This window comes from Myodes glareolus, chromosome 15, assembly GCF_982192425.1.
Source record: "Myodes glareolus chromosome 15, mMyoGla1.1, whole genome shotgun sequence".
Lineage (NCBI taxonomy): Eukaryota > Metazoa > Chordata > Mammalia > Rodentia > Cricetidae > Myodes > Myodes glareolus.
In genome coordinates, this window is record NC_142040.1 from 35,659,726 (window position 1) to 35,676,869 (window position 17,144).

The following is a 17,144-nucleotide window of genomic DNA, read 5'->3' on the forward strand; positions in this document are numbered from 1 at the left end:
GACCTCCCTCCAAATAACCTCTCAGGAAGGACATCCATAATTCAAAATCGCTTTCTCTAGGGAGGGTAGGGATAGCTCTGACTATCTGTAGGGCAGGGCAGGTCTGTTCATTTTCCTAAGTGGAAGCACAGGGTCATGTCAGGGGCTGGAACCTTGGCTCGAGTCATCCCTCTTAAAGAGGCAAAGGGCACTTGACATGTGTGCTTCCAATAGGCCAGGAGAAAATCAATTTAGTGTTAAGTGTTTATCCTTCAGATTCAAATAGCACAGAAGACTGTAACGATGAGTATACTGAGCCAGGGCATGAGGCCTCCCACTGAAAACTCAGGTCACCCAGGTCTCAAGAAAGCAAAGAAGCAAGGCACTGACCATGAGACAGAGCAGGAGAAATGCTTGGTCAGAAAGACTAGGGCAACACATTGAAAATCACATTCTGTTAGCAAGCAGGCTGGGTGGCCTGGGGTGAGTTGCTTATCTATGAGGGGAAGAAAGATAATACATTTTCAGATTTTTTTATTCAGTATAAGCACACGTCGACACAAAATTTTTATCAATTATTTTTATCACCAACCAAGCAAGGAATTGGTTTTCTAAATGTTTTGCGTATCTAAATGTACTCACCTGGGAGGCATGTGTCGCAGGACAGAGTGATCTTAGAGATTAAAATGAGTGCTTGAAGCTTCGATCTCATTTTCACCTCTCTTGGTCTTATATGACGCTCATTTCGTTTCCCCTCTTCAAGAGATTAAAAAACCTGGTAGTCAATAAAAGAAGAAAAATAAAACAAACTTTCATGTCTTTTTAATCACTTGTCAGGTGTAGCCCCTCGGTTGAATCTCATATGGCTTTTTATTTCATTTGCATGGGGTTTAAAGTCTGCTTCCAGCACTGTGTGGTTGCATAGATTTATGCAGATTATCCGTTGCAGAAGTAGGTTGGGCTTCAGGGGATGAGTAGAGGCAGAAAAGCAGTCATATCCAACTAGTCGAACTGCTCACTCTGATGGGAGCCTGTGTTAACCCTGGGGAACTGGCACCTTTTCCTGTTTTACACAAAGGTGCTCAAAGAGCCAGGAAGTAGCTGAAATTGCTCCTAAGATCTCTGGTCCTATGCTAACCTTGAGACATGCCTGGGACACTGATTTATGTGTACACTTAGCTGGTTTATAAATGCTTGCAGTGGGGGTCTGGGGATTTTTCAAATTTATGGGAACACTCTACAGTTTACCCTGAGTACCTTGGGCTTGAGGTGATGGCAATGTTCGTCACTAGAAGCTGTTTTGTGCATAGCCCACATTTTATCCTTTTGAAGTTTAGAAGGTTATAGTTTAAGGAAAGCAGACAGTGTATTGTTTGGTGTCTCACAAATAAACATGAAAGGCTTAGATGCATAAACCCTGAAAATGGAAGAAAGTCTTTTAGGTCTAAGCAAGGGGAAAGGCAGTGATGGGGGCAGGTGGCTGTCTGTGTTTGGATGGCATTGTGACCTCCTTGAATGCTTTGGAAAAAGCAGGTAAAAATGATAGGAACTAGAGTTCTAGAAGTGTTCATATTCTTAAGTAGCCTGAGCTACTTAAGGGTGTGTTTGACTGCGTTAATCTGAAGAACAGAAAGCTATCAGAAGCTCTGGCATCCGAGCATGCCTGCTGCCAGAGTGCTTGACCACTTGGGGAAACGTGGCACTCTGGTATCAAAGATTTGCCTTCATGGGAAGGCCATTACTGTCCATTAATGATGCAGAGAGGGATCAATTAACAGAAGTGGTAGGGACTTAGCAAGCCAAGTTTCCCCATCTATAGGGAAGGGCTGCTACTCAGCCTGAGGGGATTTTCTTTCTTTTTTTCTTTCTTCAGAAAAGCAAATGTGAAGCTTCAGGGTTATTTGGACTTAAAAAAAAAAAAAAAAAGAAGCCAAAGCTATCCTAACTATTAAACACATCTTCTTGTTATATTCCAAAGAGTGGAAATGTTATTGCCACATTAGGGATTTATTGTCAATTATTGACTTCTAGAATATGTACCTCTCCGTCTCCCTTCCTCTCCTCCACCCCCCTCCACCCCTCTCCCTCTTTTCTCTCTCCTCTCTCTCTCTCTCTCTCTCTCTCTCTCTCTCTCTCTCTGTCTGAACATGTGTATGCTTGGATATGTGTTTCAACATTATCCATTATCTTAAGGTAATGCACTGCTCTCATTGTGATCTCTTCACCCCCCTGTCTTTGGAGCATAGACTGGCCTGATCATTTGGGTGATGTCCGATGCATAAGGATTTACAAGCTTCTGAGGCCAGGCTGCAAGCCACTCCAGACTCTGCAGTTCAGTCCTTGGGGTGGACTTGCTGAGGGGTTTGGAGTTGGCATTCAAGAGTGGAGAGGGAAGGAATCTTGTGTTTCTGCTTTTGGGGGGAAAGGCTCTTCTGTGAAATGATGGTTTTAGACTGTGGGGTTGTGTGAAATGAGGAGCTTTAATCTACATTTCGGAGAAGAAATGAGAACCTTCTTGATAGAAGTGCCACCTGTTCTAGCGGTTGAGCACAAATGGCTCTTTGCCAAGTTGAGAGCACATTTAGGAGAATTTTAATCAAGCTGGCATCTCAAGGAAACGGCAAATGCATGGCTCGTAAAGTTTATTCTTTTTTCTTGAGAAAAAAAATGACATTTTACTGGTTCCATGCAAGAAAACCTTTTAAAGTTTTACAAAAGTCTATTAGTGTCAGAATAAAACATGTCACCAGTTCAATGCTAGTTTCTAATAGCATTTAGTGTTTTATATTTTATGCTGTATTTTGGCACAAATAATTCAATGGTTTACAATGGAGCTGGTAATTTTTCCAATGCCTCGTTGAAGAAATGTATAAGGTTTCACAACCTTCTGAGGCAAGGTTGCTAGCCTCTCCTCATTCTTACATGCCCATGTAATTGCTAGGCCATTGGCGATGAAGCCCAAAGTCTCTCCTCATCAGACTCCCTTTCCTCTTTTACGTAGAGAAATTGACAGTTGTCTTCTGGTACATCCTGGCTTGGGTAACACTTGGCTCCCACAAAATGAGACTTTAGGAATTGGTAGCTCAGCGGGACAGCAACGTGGGTGGCTAGTTCTAACTGGTAAGTGCCAGTGGTAGGGGTGTTTTAGGTAGCATCAAGTTTGAGCGTTAGCACTTGAGGAGAGGTCAGGACTCTGGGGTTCCCTGCCTCAAACTCAGAAAGATCTCCCAGTGCTTTCCTGGTAGAATGGCAGAAGCACAGGTCTGAGCAATTCTGCCTGACAGAATGTTTGGGGTGACACTTGTACAATTCTAAGCTAATTCCTTTTTCCTGTGTAACACTGATCAGTGGCTTCTTGTTGGATTTGGAATAGCACCCAAGTCTTAACATTGAAGTATGTGGTTCACCTTGAGTTGCTTTGTTTTTTTTTTTCTCCAATGTCTCTAGCCCTTTCCCTAACCCAGGCTAAGCTCTTTGTCACTTTAGGCTCCTTGCTTCCTTTCTCTGAAGTCTCCTTAAAGAGATCTCTTCTGGTGTCCCCACATCCACGTCACTGGATCCTAACACTCCCTTTTCTCTTCTCTTCCTTGCAGCACTGATATGAACTACCCTTGCATCTGTTTCTCTTTAGAAAACAAGATTTGGAAAATAGAACCTTTTCTCTGTTGTTTGGGACTGAGGATCTGGCCCAGCCAGTAAAGTCAACACATGGGCATGAGACCTGAGTGTGATTCTTAGCACCCACATGAGAAAGCCAGCCAGCCAGGATAGAGGGTGTCGGTTGTCATGGCATTGGGGAGATAGAAACAGGAGGGCATCTTCAACTTGTCAGCCAGCTATCCTAGCTAAACCATCAGCGAGTTGCCAGTTCTGCAGATTCACACACATATATGCACATACCTACCCCATGAACATATGCACACATTTACACATAGGTATGCATGCAAACACACAACTTTCTTATATTTCATTATTATTTTCAGAATTAATGATAGCACTTGACATGAGGTCAATGTCTAAAAACATTTGTCTTTGAAGGCTATGGATCTGGCTCAGTGGTGAAGCACTTGACTAGCGTGGGTAGACCCCTGGGTTCACAAAAGAGAGAAAATTATTTGTTTAATTGATTGATTACATTTTATTCTGACTCAGTGTTTTACTTGGAATGTCGTTTCCTTTTTGACTAGAGTGCAGTTTTGGTATTTTTCAATAAAGATGGGGCCAGAATTATAAGGTAGTGAGAATGAAAGGAAAGTTGGAGATGTTGGAAGAAATCATACGATTTGAGCAGTAAATTACAAGGATGACCTTGAAAAGGCTTAAATGCAGACACTTGAAAGGCAGACTCTCACGACTATGCAGTGTTAAGGCTCTTGTGTAGGTCACACATACCTAAAGCTTTACCTTCGTAATTGTAACAAGAATGGAAAGGTTGGTAACAGTGTTTCACAGAATGTTACACATAGTAAACTTCATGCTTGCTTTGAGACCTTCTGCTTGGCTGGCAAATGCTTTTCCAATAGAAAAGTGAGGCTTTCGTTTATGATAATCACCAACCAATGACAGAGTTCATCATATCAGTTCTTTTACTTCTTGGGAAAATTTTTTATACAATATAAAATTATGCTTTCCCCTCCTCCAGTTCCTCTCAGGTCCTCTTTACCTCCCTACCCTTCCAACTTCATGTTCTTTTTCTCTGTCTTTAAAAAGCACAAACAAACAAACAAAAAACCCCAAGAAAAGCCTGCACATAAAAAATCAAATCCAAAATATACAAACATAAGACCAAGTAAGACAAAAAATTCTCAAACAAAGCAAAAAGATAGAAAAGGTATCTATAAACATACCTTTGCTTTGTGTGTTTGCCAACTACTCCTGGGCATGGGGCCTACCCCAAAATGTGGTTAATATGCCCATTGAGACTCTATTGGAGAAAACTAATTTCTGCTTTGCCAGTGGGTGCCAGCTGCAGATAGTGTCCTAGTAGGGGATGGGAACCTGTGTCCACTTCTTTCTCTCAGTGCTGGGACCTTGTAGGGCTTGAACCTGCACAAGCCTGGTGCATGCTGCCGTAGTCTTTGTGAGTTTACCAGTTCTTAAAAAGGAAACTTCTTGAGTCAGGCAGTTGGCTCAGTGGATGATAGCACTTTCTACTCCACGTGCAGAAGATTCAAGTTAGGTTCTCAGCATTCACATTGGGTAGCCTGCAGCTACCTGGAGCTCCAACTCCAGATCTGATCTTCTTTGAACTCCTTAGTCTCCTGTACTCACAAATGTGTGTATCCCTCAAACACATAATTACAAATAAAATAATAAATAATCTTTAAAAAGAAAGAGGAACCTTCCCCTTATACTAAGATGTGATGGTTCATATGTTTTAAAACAGATGGCTCATTGGATAACAAGGCCAACAGAATTAATCTTTAAATACAAAGCAAGATATCCAATGGAGACATGTCCTTTTCTGAATAGACATGTCCTTTCTGGAGGAGTGGATGGAGGGCAGATGGGAGGTGGGAAGGAAAGGACCGAGAGGACAGGAGGTAGGGGAAACTGTAGCCAGGATGTAAAATAAATGAAAAATAAATTTATTCCAAAAAAGAAACAACAAGAAAAAGTATCTCTGTGTATCCTAAGTCATGTGGCAAGAGCTGTTCCACAGAGTTGATGGGGTTTGAATTAATGCGGTAAATAATTTGCTAAGGATTAAGGCTCATTCATCATCATCCGTTTTGCGACCACATGCAAGAGCAAGAATTCTGTCAAATGCTGCCTACTGACAGAAATGAACACAAATCCAAAGCCTTATAAATACAGTTGGACATTCTCAGATTCCCACGAGATGCTGAGTCATCTGACCCGCCATTCATTTCATGGTCTGAAGCAAAGGAAGAAAACAGGTTTCTGTGGTTAAAAACTCCATCTCAGTGCCAGCACATATTTGCAGGCCACACACCAGACGGGGCTCCTGGCAATGTGGGATTAATTTCACATTTCTTGTGAGATCCTTAACAAAAGTGCGTATTGCATGCTTCTGGGATATATGTTTTTTTTTTCCTCTCTATTCCCAGCATGACTGAAATCATGAACAGGAACAAATTTTACTTATTTATTTATTTTTAGATTTTTTTTTAATTATGTATCCAGTGTTCTGCCTGCAGGCCAGAAAGGGCACCAGAACTCATGGTAGATGATGTGAGCCACCTTGTGGTTGCTGGGTATTGAACTCCCATCTTCTGGAAGAGCAGTCAGTGGTCTTAACTGCTGAGCCATCTCTCCAAACCCAAACCCCTAACTTTTTGTTTTGTTTTATTTTATTTTTCAAGACAGGGTTTTTCTGTAGCTTTGAAGTCTGTCCTGGCACTCCCTCTGTAGGCCACACGAGCCCCAAATTCACAGAGATCCACCTGTCTCTGGTTCCTGAGTGCTGGGATTAAAGGCGTGTGCCACCACCGCCTGGCACAGAATTTTAAATGTCTGTGAAGCTGTGAAACGTATAGGAGAGGGTGTTGACAGAGGGACAGTCGGCTGAGAGAGTGGATGCTGATAGGGAAGGACACAGCATTGTGTTTGGGGGACACAGCATTGTATCGGGGATGGGCAAACCCAGTAGCTATCAGTCTGGACTGTGATGGAGTCCTAGTTTGCTTTATTTTGAAGAAGTTTTAGAATCTTGCAGTTTAATTCACTTTATTAGTTTGCATGGTCTAACATGTGCTGCAGTAATTGTCAATTAACAGTACAATTCCTGCTGTGTTTCACTTGTGGGTCATTGGGTGTTATGCTTGATGGTGTCCTTCAGGGGCGTTGGTAGGGCAACTACCATCTTGAATTTTGGTGATTACCTTCTTGAGGGGAAAGTAAACTTTAAGGTCTCATCCTAGGTAGTTAAGATAGCTTAAATGGTACATGAAATTTGAACTCAAACCTTGGGGATGAATTACATAGACTAATAGGCAGGTCTCAAAGTGCAACTAAGAACAGACTTAGTGACATTCACTTGGGACTTAATCTGCTTGTTTGAGATACTGGTTGATTTATCTGAGTGTAGAGCATGTGTTGGATCATTCAAACCATAAATTTGACAGATCTAGAATCATCTGGGAAGAGATTCATCAGATGGAACTCTCCAGATCAGGTTTAACTCATGGGCAGTTTGAAGGGGATTCTCTTAACTGTTAATGTACTAACTCTGGGCCGCACCATTTCATAGGCTGGTCCCAGACTGTGTAAGAATAGAGGAAATGAGCTTGGTGCTGGGCAAGCAAATAAGCAAGGAATGAAGCATCCATGAATGTATTCTCTCTTGGCTTTTGCTGTGGGTGTGATAATTTAAACTCCCGCTTTCTGCAATCACAACAGACCATAAACTGGAATTGTGAATCAAATAAACCCTTCTTCCTCCTCAAAGCTGCTTTTGGTCAGGATGTTTTATCACAGCAGCAAAAGTAAAACTAGGCTGTTGTGGAATATTATTTTAAAATGTGTCACATTCATTTATGCTGTAGAATATTTGTCTAATAGTGCAAAATGTGTTGCATTCTTTTACACTGTGCAGCTGTATTACTTTGTCTGTCCAGAGCACCTCTTGATCAAATAAAGAGCTGAATGGCCAATAGCTTGGAAGGAGAGAGGGATAGGTGGGTCTGCCAGGCAGAGAGAATAAATAGGAGGAGAAATCTAGGCTGGAGAAAGAAGAGGGAGGAGCGAGGAAAGAAGGAGGGAGGACTCCAAGGGCAAGCCACCCAGTCACACAGCCAGCCACAGAGTAAGAAGAAAAGAAATATATATAGGATAAAGAGAGGTAAGAAGCCCAGAGGCAAATTTTAGTTAAAAGGAAATGGGATAATTTAAGTTAGAAAAACTAGCTATTAACAAGCCAAGCTAAGGCCAAACATTCATAAGTAAGAATAAGTCTCCGTGCATTTTTTTGGGAGCTGGATGGCAACCCCGCCAAAAGTACAAAAACCAACTACACTAGACCCTGAGAACAATTTGGATATCAGAAGATGCCTTTTTTATATTATTTAGAATTACAATCAATTTATTTAATTTTGATTTTATTTTTTATTTTTACTTTAGGAATTTTATGTATGAATGCTATATTACATTTATATATGGATATACATTTATATATGAATACTATATTACATTGCTCCCACCAGTTCTTCCAGTGACCCTCTCATGCCTGCTCAAATTCATGGCCGATTATTCTTTACTAGTAATTACTACACACACACACACACACACACACACACACACACATGCATATGCACAGACATATGTGCTTTGTATGTGTACATTTATAAATGTAACCTGTTGAGATGATTTAGTATTTCTCATATGTGTTTAGTGCGGACCTCTGGGTCAGGACTGGTTAAACTATCATGAGGTTCGTCTCTGAAAGAGAATAATCCTCCACTCTCAGCAGTCACCATCTGTAGCTCTTCTAGGGGCTAAGCCTTGTGGCCATTCCTCCACCTCCAGTGGCATGCTCTTTGGTTTTTTATCATCTTTATGTCTTGGTTAGATAATTATATTGTTGACGTTTCCTGGATACAACTTCCCTGTCATATATAGAAGATCTTGCAATAGATGTCCCTTCCTGGACCTCTGGCTCTTAGAATCATCCTGCTCCCTCTTCCACAGTATTCTCAGAGCCGTGTGTTGTGTTGTGTTGTATTGTAGCCTATATAGTACAACTACTACATGGATCAGTTAGGGCTTGGCACCCTATAGTCGGGTCTTCTCTACGTTCTGATGAGGTGAAGTTTTCTGTAGTGGTCTCTGCTTCTAAACTAAGCTTCTTATGAGCAATGTGAGCTACATTTACATTTGGGTATAAGGATAGGTATTCAGAATGCAGTTGCAAAGTTTACTAGTTTAGTGAAGTGACAGTAGGTTCTCTTCCGCTAGGGCCCATGGCTTTACCAGCCACCAATAGTTGGCTGGGTTTACAGTACCAGGAATCAAGCCCTGCTTATCAGGCCTTAAGTCTAATCAGATGGCTGTCAGTTACCTAATGATACAAGTGCCACTATTGCACCTTTAGGGATATTGTGCTGAGCTGGATATTGCTGTCATTTGTAGACATTAAAGCTGGGTAGGACTGTCGATTGTTTTTTCTCCCCTGGCGGCATGGATGGCTTCTCCCACACTATGCTGGTTCTCAGGCTCCCAGGTCACTTCCAGTTCAGTTCCTCCAAGTCCTGTGTCTTAGATGCATGGTGTCTTCAGCTATAGGGGCTCTAGTTTCTGGGAGGAAACCAGGGACAATGGAAATAGTCTATCAATGGTTTGTGTTCTCTTTCGTTTCTGGATTCTAGCACTGGATCCTAGCACTGGATCCTTACTTGTGAGGCTATCATCTGGAATAAGAGCAGATCAGAAAAGTGGCAAGTGACCACGGGTCAGGAAGAGAGAAAGGGCTCTAAAGGAGGGGAATAGCAGGGCACAGCTGCTATGAGAAGGGAAATGAAAAGGGTGCAGGGAGACTTACCTAGGGAGAAGGGAGGGGGAGCAACACAGAAGGACAGAAAGGCAAGGAGATAGAAAAGAATGACATTAAGGGTATTTGAAGAAGTCATAGAGAATCATATTATTTTATGTTTATCTAAAATTGCACACATATGTAAGTATGTGTGTATACAAAAATATACTTATATATATGTGTATGTATACATGTTCATATGTGTGTGTGTGTGTGTGTGTGTGTGTGTGTGTGTTTGTGTAATAAATGAAGTTATGGCACTTGGGGTGATAATGTTCTTTCCACATCCATAGACTATTTAATAAAAAATTCCAGGGTCAGGCATGAAAACCCTTTTATCCAAGTTGTTGGTCAGAAGACTCCAAGAGACTCCCCCCAAATATGATTTTATTCTCAATCTAATTTGCATCGATGCTTGATTAACTTGGTTGGATACACATGTAGCTTATTATTGATTTACTGACCAATGCAGCAATTCCTTTGTCAACGGAACATTTATGGAGGACACACTGTGAACTTCATATGCTAACTGCTGTGTCGCATGAACTTGCTGGGCTATTGCTGTCACTTGCTTACCTCCCCCCAGAAGTGGGGACCTTCCTCTGCTGTAAGGTGCTGTTGAGGTGAATCCACTCTGTAGGGGCTTGGACAGCCTAGAGATCATGTTTTCAAACTGTCTAGTATTGGGAATAGTGATGTTGGCCACAGTGTTATGAGTTGGTTAGGCCTTTGCAGTCTTTTGCCTAAAGTAAGTTTTACTTTGATATCATGAAGTCTCTCTACCCATGGCCCTGCTTTGGGAAACTTGCAGAAACAGCACCGATGCCAATTGCACGTGTGTTGACTTCCGGGAGAAGCTCTGGTGTCCAGCACGGTCCCTGTTAGATGACCAAAGGAGACCTGGTATAATGTCACACATGCATAGAATCCTTCCATGTAAGCGCAGGTGGATGAAGATGCTAAGTTCTATCTTTTACTCCTTGAGTTTTGCTTCTTCGCATTTTCCTTCCCTGGCGGGGAGGGTTCCCTTCTGCTGCCACAGTTTCTCTGTGGGTGGTGTTAAGTTTGCTCTGCACTATTATATGATGAAAGGCAAATCTTCTAAATGAAGATTGGGAGTTACTTTGTAAATAAAACTTTGTTATCTTTTCCCAGAACTGACTAAGTATCAGTTGAATGTAAAAATTCTATATTTGTAGTTTCTTTCCAGATTAGTGCCTTTAGCATAAGGTTTATTGAGGATGGTTCCACTCTGCTCAAATCCGAATTTGGGACTTTTGGTCACACAAGGTTTCACGGCTTTGTTTGAAGAAAATTTGAGATGATTATGCTTTTAGTATTTGACTTCGAAAACCCGTGTCTTCATCATTTGGTTTTCACGTGAGGCATCTCAAACACTTCTTATGGTGTTTTCTCCTTGCTCTCAGGTCCCAGATAAGAACTACAGCTAGAGGAGCGCTGTCCCCTAGCAGCAAATCACACACGTGTTTGCCGGCGGCCACATACCACTCACTGCCTGCCCTCAGATGAACTAAAGGTATCACCAGAGCTTGGAAGGGAAAGTGTGAAGGAAACTTGTTTTGTTAGGTAAGAAAATATGTGTGGCTTGGAACCAGAGAGGCTGTGTATGTGAGGGTCTGAGCAGGTGAGCAAGGAAGAGAGGGGAGGGGAAGACGAGAGCAATGGCTTACCAAAGGTTTCACCGTATGGGGGAGTGTGAGCTGACTTTGAAGAAAGGCCAGGGCACACACAGTTTACCAGATTTATTTGACTACAATATTGTGATTGCAAAGATTGTAAAGGGTCTGCAGACAATGTTTTAAGAAGTGTTTGGGGGAATAAATACTTTCCCCTTTGTTGTCCCTTCAAGAAGGGGATAGAAATATGATGCGCCATAGTTTTCAGATATTTGCATGGGAAGTCAGCTATGGCTTGTGAAGTTAGTTTTCTATTTTTATTTTTATTATTATTTTTTTTTTACTCTTTGGCTTCTTGTTCTTTGGGGACACACCACCCAGATACCAAATAAACACACTGGGGCTCTTTCTTTCTTATGTTGCCTGGATTTAGACAGTCAGCTTTTCTATTCTCTCTCTCTCTCTCAATGTTTCTCTCTTGAGGACAGGGTTTCTCTGTAGCTTTTGGAGATTGTCCTGGAACTACCTTTTGTAGACTAGGCTGACCTTGAATTTACAGAGATCTACCTGCCTCTGCCTCCGGAGTATTGGGATTTAAGGCATGTGCCACCACTGCCAAGTTTAGCCAGCTTTTATTAACCTCAACTACCCCATATATCTTTTGCCTCTGGGTTTCTTTTACCTTTGTCTATGTTGGTATATCTTTTCTTTCCTTCTTATTCTGTGTCTGGCTGTGTGGCTGGCCCCTTCTTTTCTCATTCTTCTCTTCCCAGGTTTCTCCTCATATTTATTCTCTCTGCCTGCCAGCCCTGCCTACCCTTTCTCCTGCCTCACTATTGGCCATTCAGCTCTTTATTAGACCAACCAGGTGTTTTAGGCAGGCAAAGTAACTCAGCTACACAGAATTAAACAAATGTCACATAAGAGAATGAAGCACATTTTTGCATCAGTAAACAAATACTCCACAGTATAAACAATTGTAACATAACTTCAACTAATATTCCACAACAGGTTTGCTTTTAAGACGGACTTCTGACTTTTGAAATTTATTTCCACAAAGATGTCTTGGTTTTAATAGTATTCTGCTCAGGCTGCATTGCCAATCAAATTGAGTGTTATCTTCCCTGTTTTGCACTTCTCCACTGGAAGAAAACATGTGCTCTGGTCAGCCTTTAAACTAGAAGCTGTGGTGGCCTCTCCACTCCTGGATCTCCATGTAGTATGTGCACAATTAAAGTCTTTAAAAAATTCTATTTATTTATTTGTTTGTTTATTTATTTATTTGTTTATTTATTTATGTCACAAATGCACACACATACACACATGCCATGTTGCACATCATGTTTGGCCAGAGAGCAATGTTTGGGATCAGTCATTGCTTTCCACCTTGGTTGAGACAGGGACTTTTTAAAAAAAAACTGTTTGCTGCTAAATTTGCTCCACGAGCTGGCCTGAAAGCTTCCAGAGGTGCTGTTTCCACTCCAGCTTGCAGGAGAGCCCTGGTATTGTAGATATCCTACCAATAGCTCTGTGTGTCATGGGGACACAAATTCAGGTCCTCACACTTGGGTCCCAAGTGCTTAACTCACTAAGTCATCTTCCCAGACCTCAGTTGAAATCCTTTGATTCATTGCTTTGGCTCAGTGAGTCCTGACTCCAGTCACCCACGAAAGGAGGATGCAAATCTATAACAGTTTGTTGTTCTATTGTGAAATTATCTAATAATCTCATCAAACATATCTTGTTTGCTAGTGTTTCACTTCATTTAATTCTTTCATTAAAATAACTTTTGTTGGTTTAAAAAAACACTTTTATTACATTTACTTATTGTGTGTGAGTGTATGTTTGTGGGATGAGTATGTGTGTGTTTGTGTCTGTGTGCCGTGGCATATACATAGAAGTCAGGGGACAATATGCTCCAATTACATTACTTCTTTCCTTTATCTATGTGGTATCCAGAGATGGAATTCAGGTGGTCAGGTTTGGTAACAAACACCTTAACTCATTGTACCATCCACCTGGTCCAGACTATTTATTCTTTACTTAGTTAAACGATTCACAAAATTCTGATATAGTTCACTATTTCATATTGTATCTAAAAATTGAAATGAATTAAACTTGATATTAAATAATATGCATAATGAACTCCTGGATTTTGTTTAAGTGTGCTGGCATTTTATATTAGTAAAATTTAATGTAACACATGGTAGATGGCTCAGGCCTTGGTGCGGTATGCGTGTGCTAACATGGTAGATGGCTCAGGCCTTGGTGCGGTATGCGTGTGCTAACATGGTAGATGGCTCAGGCCCTCATGTGTCAGGTCTGTGTCACCATGCTTACGTGTGTTGTGAAAGGTGGAAAGCTTTGTGCCAGTTGCTGCAGAAGTGCGGTTTTCCAAGAGTAGTACTTGATACCACCCAGTGAATACTCTATCAGAATGAGAGATGCTCTCTTGGGTTAGCATAACTTTATAATGTGTCTGATATAGACAACGAAAATTAGATCATTGACCAATGCCTTTGCCATCTGTCCACACCGATGAAAGGATTCAAAAGCTGAATGCATTCATCAGTAACTGCTAGAAAAAGTAAAAGCTATAGTACATTGGCTCTCAACCTGTGGGTCATGACCCCTTTGGGGGGGTCAAATGACTTTTTTACAGGGGGTCACCTATGTAGACAGAGGCTGCTTGTTCATTTCCCGGCTGCCCAGACCTGAAATAATCACACAGAAACTGTATTAATTGCAATACTGTTTGGCCAATAGCTTAAGCATATTTATAGCTAGCTCTTACATCTTAAATTAACCCATTTCTATTTTTTTAAAATATTTTACAATGAGTTTTGTGGTTTACCGGTAAGGTTCTGTCTGGCATCTGTCTCCTTGGGTGACTACATGGCTTTTCTGTGACTCTGTTTACTCTCTCTCTATATCTCTGTTCGGATTTCCCAGGTGGCTTTACTCTGTTAAGCCAATGTCCAAAAGCAGCTTCTTTATTAACCAATGGTAATAAAAGATATTCACAACATACAGAAGGGAATATCACATCACATCTAAGACTATCAGAAATATCAGATATTTACATTATTATTCACAAGAGTAGCAAAATTACAGTTATGAAGAAGCAATGAAAATAACTTCATGGTTGGGGATTACCATGACATGAGTGTTATTAAAGGGTTGCAGCATTAGGATGGTTGAGAACCACTGCTCTAGGAAGATGAAGAGAGAGAAATTGATGATTTACATTTTTTTTATTGCCTGGGAATGAGCAGTATAGTAATTTGACTTTAGTGAGTTGCTCATTTTCTTTGACAGAGTAGCACCCTGGCTACTCCTTGACCCTCATTCCCATCCATGAATCCTGGAGCCTCATTTCCATGTTCCTGGGAAGTAGACCAAGCAGTGCCTTGGTGCAACACGGGAGCGATGTGTGTGGGCTCTATTGCCAGACTGCTTGACTTGGATCCCCACCTGCCCACATGCTACCCAGACAATTGACTGCTGAACTCTCAGTACCCTGGGGTTTAGATTTCTAAAACAGACCTATCTCACAGAGTTGTGAGGATTCCTTGACGTTATATATACTTACAGTCAGGATACTTCAACTACCAATAATAACAAACAGTGTGGCCTTGAATACTGCACATAAGTAGTGAACAGGTAAGTAAAAAATGTGTATGATTGGCCACCTGGGACTCAGTATAGAAGGACTTACTCAGAAACACTAGATGAAGGAAAAGATGCTGTTATTCATTTTATTGCTATTGTTGCTATTGCTGTTATCACCAAGAAAAGGGGATGCATTTCTGTGTGTGCTGTAGCTCCTGCTCCACACATGTGGTGGTTCAAGTCACTGCTCTCGTCTTCTGGTGCTTGTGTTTATCCAATGTTTCTGTTCTCACCTTAACAGTGTTGAGAAGTCAAGAACCAGGACTGTAATATAAATTCTAAGTTGAAAGGAACATCAGATTGTACACTCTGAAATCTAACTGGCTTGGCCTCAAAATAATATAGGAATCAGATATTAATCCCAGGATGATATAATTTTTTAATGAATTGAAATTGCAGCTAATGGAAAGGTGACTATTAAGATGAGTGAGTGTGATAAGAAGACATGGCATGGATTATTCATAATAGGTATTCCAAGAGCAAGTGTGATTTTTTTTAACAAAGACAAACTCAGCCTATAAGCCATGCAGTTTAAAAATGAATTCACCACTCAGCTTGATTCTGCATTCATAAATATAATGAAGTTCAAACAAGCATCTCACAGTGGAAGCTTATGAGGATAGCCTTCTAATATAAACTGTAATTCTTTGAGGCAGGAACACGAGGAAGTACAATGTTTAGGGCTCCATCTCAAATAGGGCCTAGTGCCAACCTCTGATTCCAGTTCTTCTCTTCTTTTTCCCCTTTCTTCTTTTTTCTTTCTCTACTAGTACTGGTGAGCCACATCTGTCCTCCCAGACCCCTTCCTCACCCTGTCTCTCTTCGTCCCCTGGGGATGAAACTCAGTTCTGTGAAATCCTCTTCGTTCCTCTCGCTTTCTGCTAGCAAGTACTTTTTCTTTGTCAAGGTTGTGTTTTCTTAAACTTTAAAAGCATCGTAGGTGAGTTTGTGACACTGGGAACTAGTAGCTGTGGTGATAGAAGTGGGCATTCAGTCCCATAGCCATGTGCCAGCAGAGTGGCATCGTGATAGAGCTCAGAGAGACACTGATAGCATGGCCAGACAGCTCACATCAAGATACCAATTTCTCAGCTCTTTGTCCCTCACAACAGGGCCCTGAGTGCTGTACACTTTAGTCACACATGTCTAGAGAATGCGAAGTCAAACAAATGTAATGTGAATTCTTAACACCAACAGACTATCCAGTCATTTCTTTCCATTCATTCGTTTATTGAGAATTTTTGATAGTAAGATATTTATGTATATATCTATCTTATATATAAGATAAACATTTTTATCTGTCTATATATCTTATATATGTATATATCTATCTTATATATAAGATAAACATTTTATCTGTCTATATATATATATAAATATATCTATCTGTCTATAATCATCTATCCTATCTACCTACCTTTTTTTTTAAAACAGCCTTACTACATCCTTGAGGCTGGCCTCAGATTCCCTATGTAGATGTAGACCAGTTTTACCTCAAACTCTTGATAGTCTTTTTCCCTCTGCCTTCCATGTTTTGGAATTACAAGTGTGTGCCATCCATACCTGGCAAGGAAAATGATTTTTTAAAGTAGAGAAAAAAGAAGGAACATCAGAAACTTTCCAAAGGGGGAAAGTAAAAGTTGGAAGCCATGGCAGATGGTTCCAGGAAACTACTCTTTACTTTTGCTAGACATTGGACTAGCAATGTTCATAAAAATACCATTTTGGCATTTCTCAAAACTTATAAATTACCTAAAAATAAGCAATGTACACAAGACAGTATGTATTTTTAGGATAATACAAGGTAGGCAAATGGGAATTGAGGAAAAGCACGGGCCATCTTAATTAGGCAAAATGTTCCACTTTCATCTTGATAATAAAATGCTCCAGGCTATTTTTGAACCTGTTTTATAAGCATGCCGGTGGAGAGGTAACTACCCTGTATGGGTTAGCGAGAACCCTGTTAATATTAATGGGAGTGTAACACTAAAGATTCTGGATTGATAAGAGGTAAGAGGTTAGGTAGTGTGGATGGTGACAAGCTGCTCTAAGGTCACCTGATCAGCTAATTTCAGGTCTGTGGGGAGTCTCTCCCCTTTCTCAGGATCTCATTCTCAGCCCTTCTCCTGAGAACGCTCTAAGTTCATGCTATGGTGGAACAAACACTTTTAGATTTTTTTTGAGGTTAGAACAAGCCTAGAATTCTGGATGGATGTAGGAGGAGGTGACTGAATGTTGTTTCCTGACGTAGAACAGGTCTCTGCATCTGGATATGTTCGGGAAGCTCAGGGTTAACCTGAATTCCAAAGAGTTGAGGCACTAATGCTTTAGCTTCTACAGACACACACACACACACACACACACAC

The 17,144-nt window shown here is 40.9% G+C and overlaps 1 protein-coding gene across 3 annotated transcripts in view; it reads left to right on the top strand.

Moving 5' to 3' along the window:
• Pde4d (phosphodiesterase 4D) overlaps nucleotides 1-17,144 on the top strand; it is a 1,387,978-nt gene that overhangs the window by 117,457 nt on the left and 1,253,377 nt on the right. Inside the window, exon 1 of one of the 3 annotated variants that reach the window (XM_048442991.3) lies at nucleotides 10,912-11,056. The exons of the other annotated variants lie outside the window; for them this stretch is intronic. The gene's annotated coding sequence lies outside the window, so the exon portion shown is untranslated. Of the gene's footprint in view, nucleotides 1-10,911; nucleotides 11,057-17,144 lie in introns of those variants that run through there. 3 annotated transcript variants of the gene reach the window in all.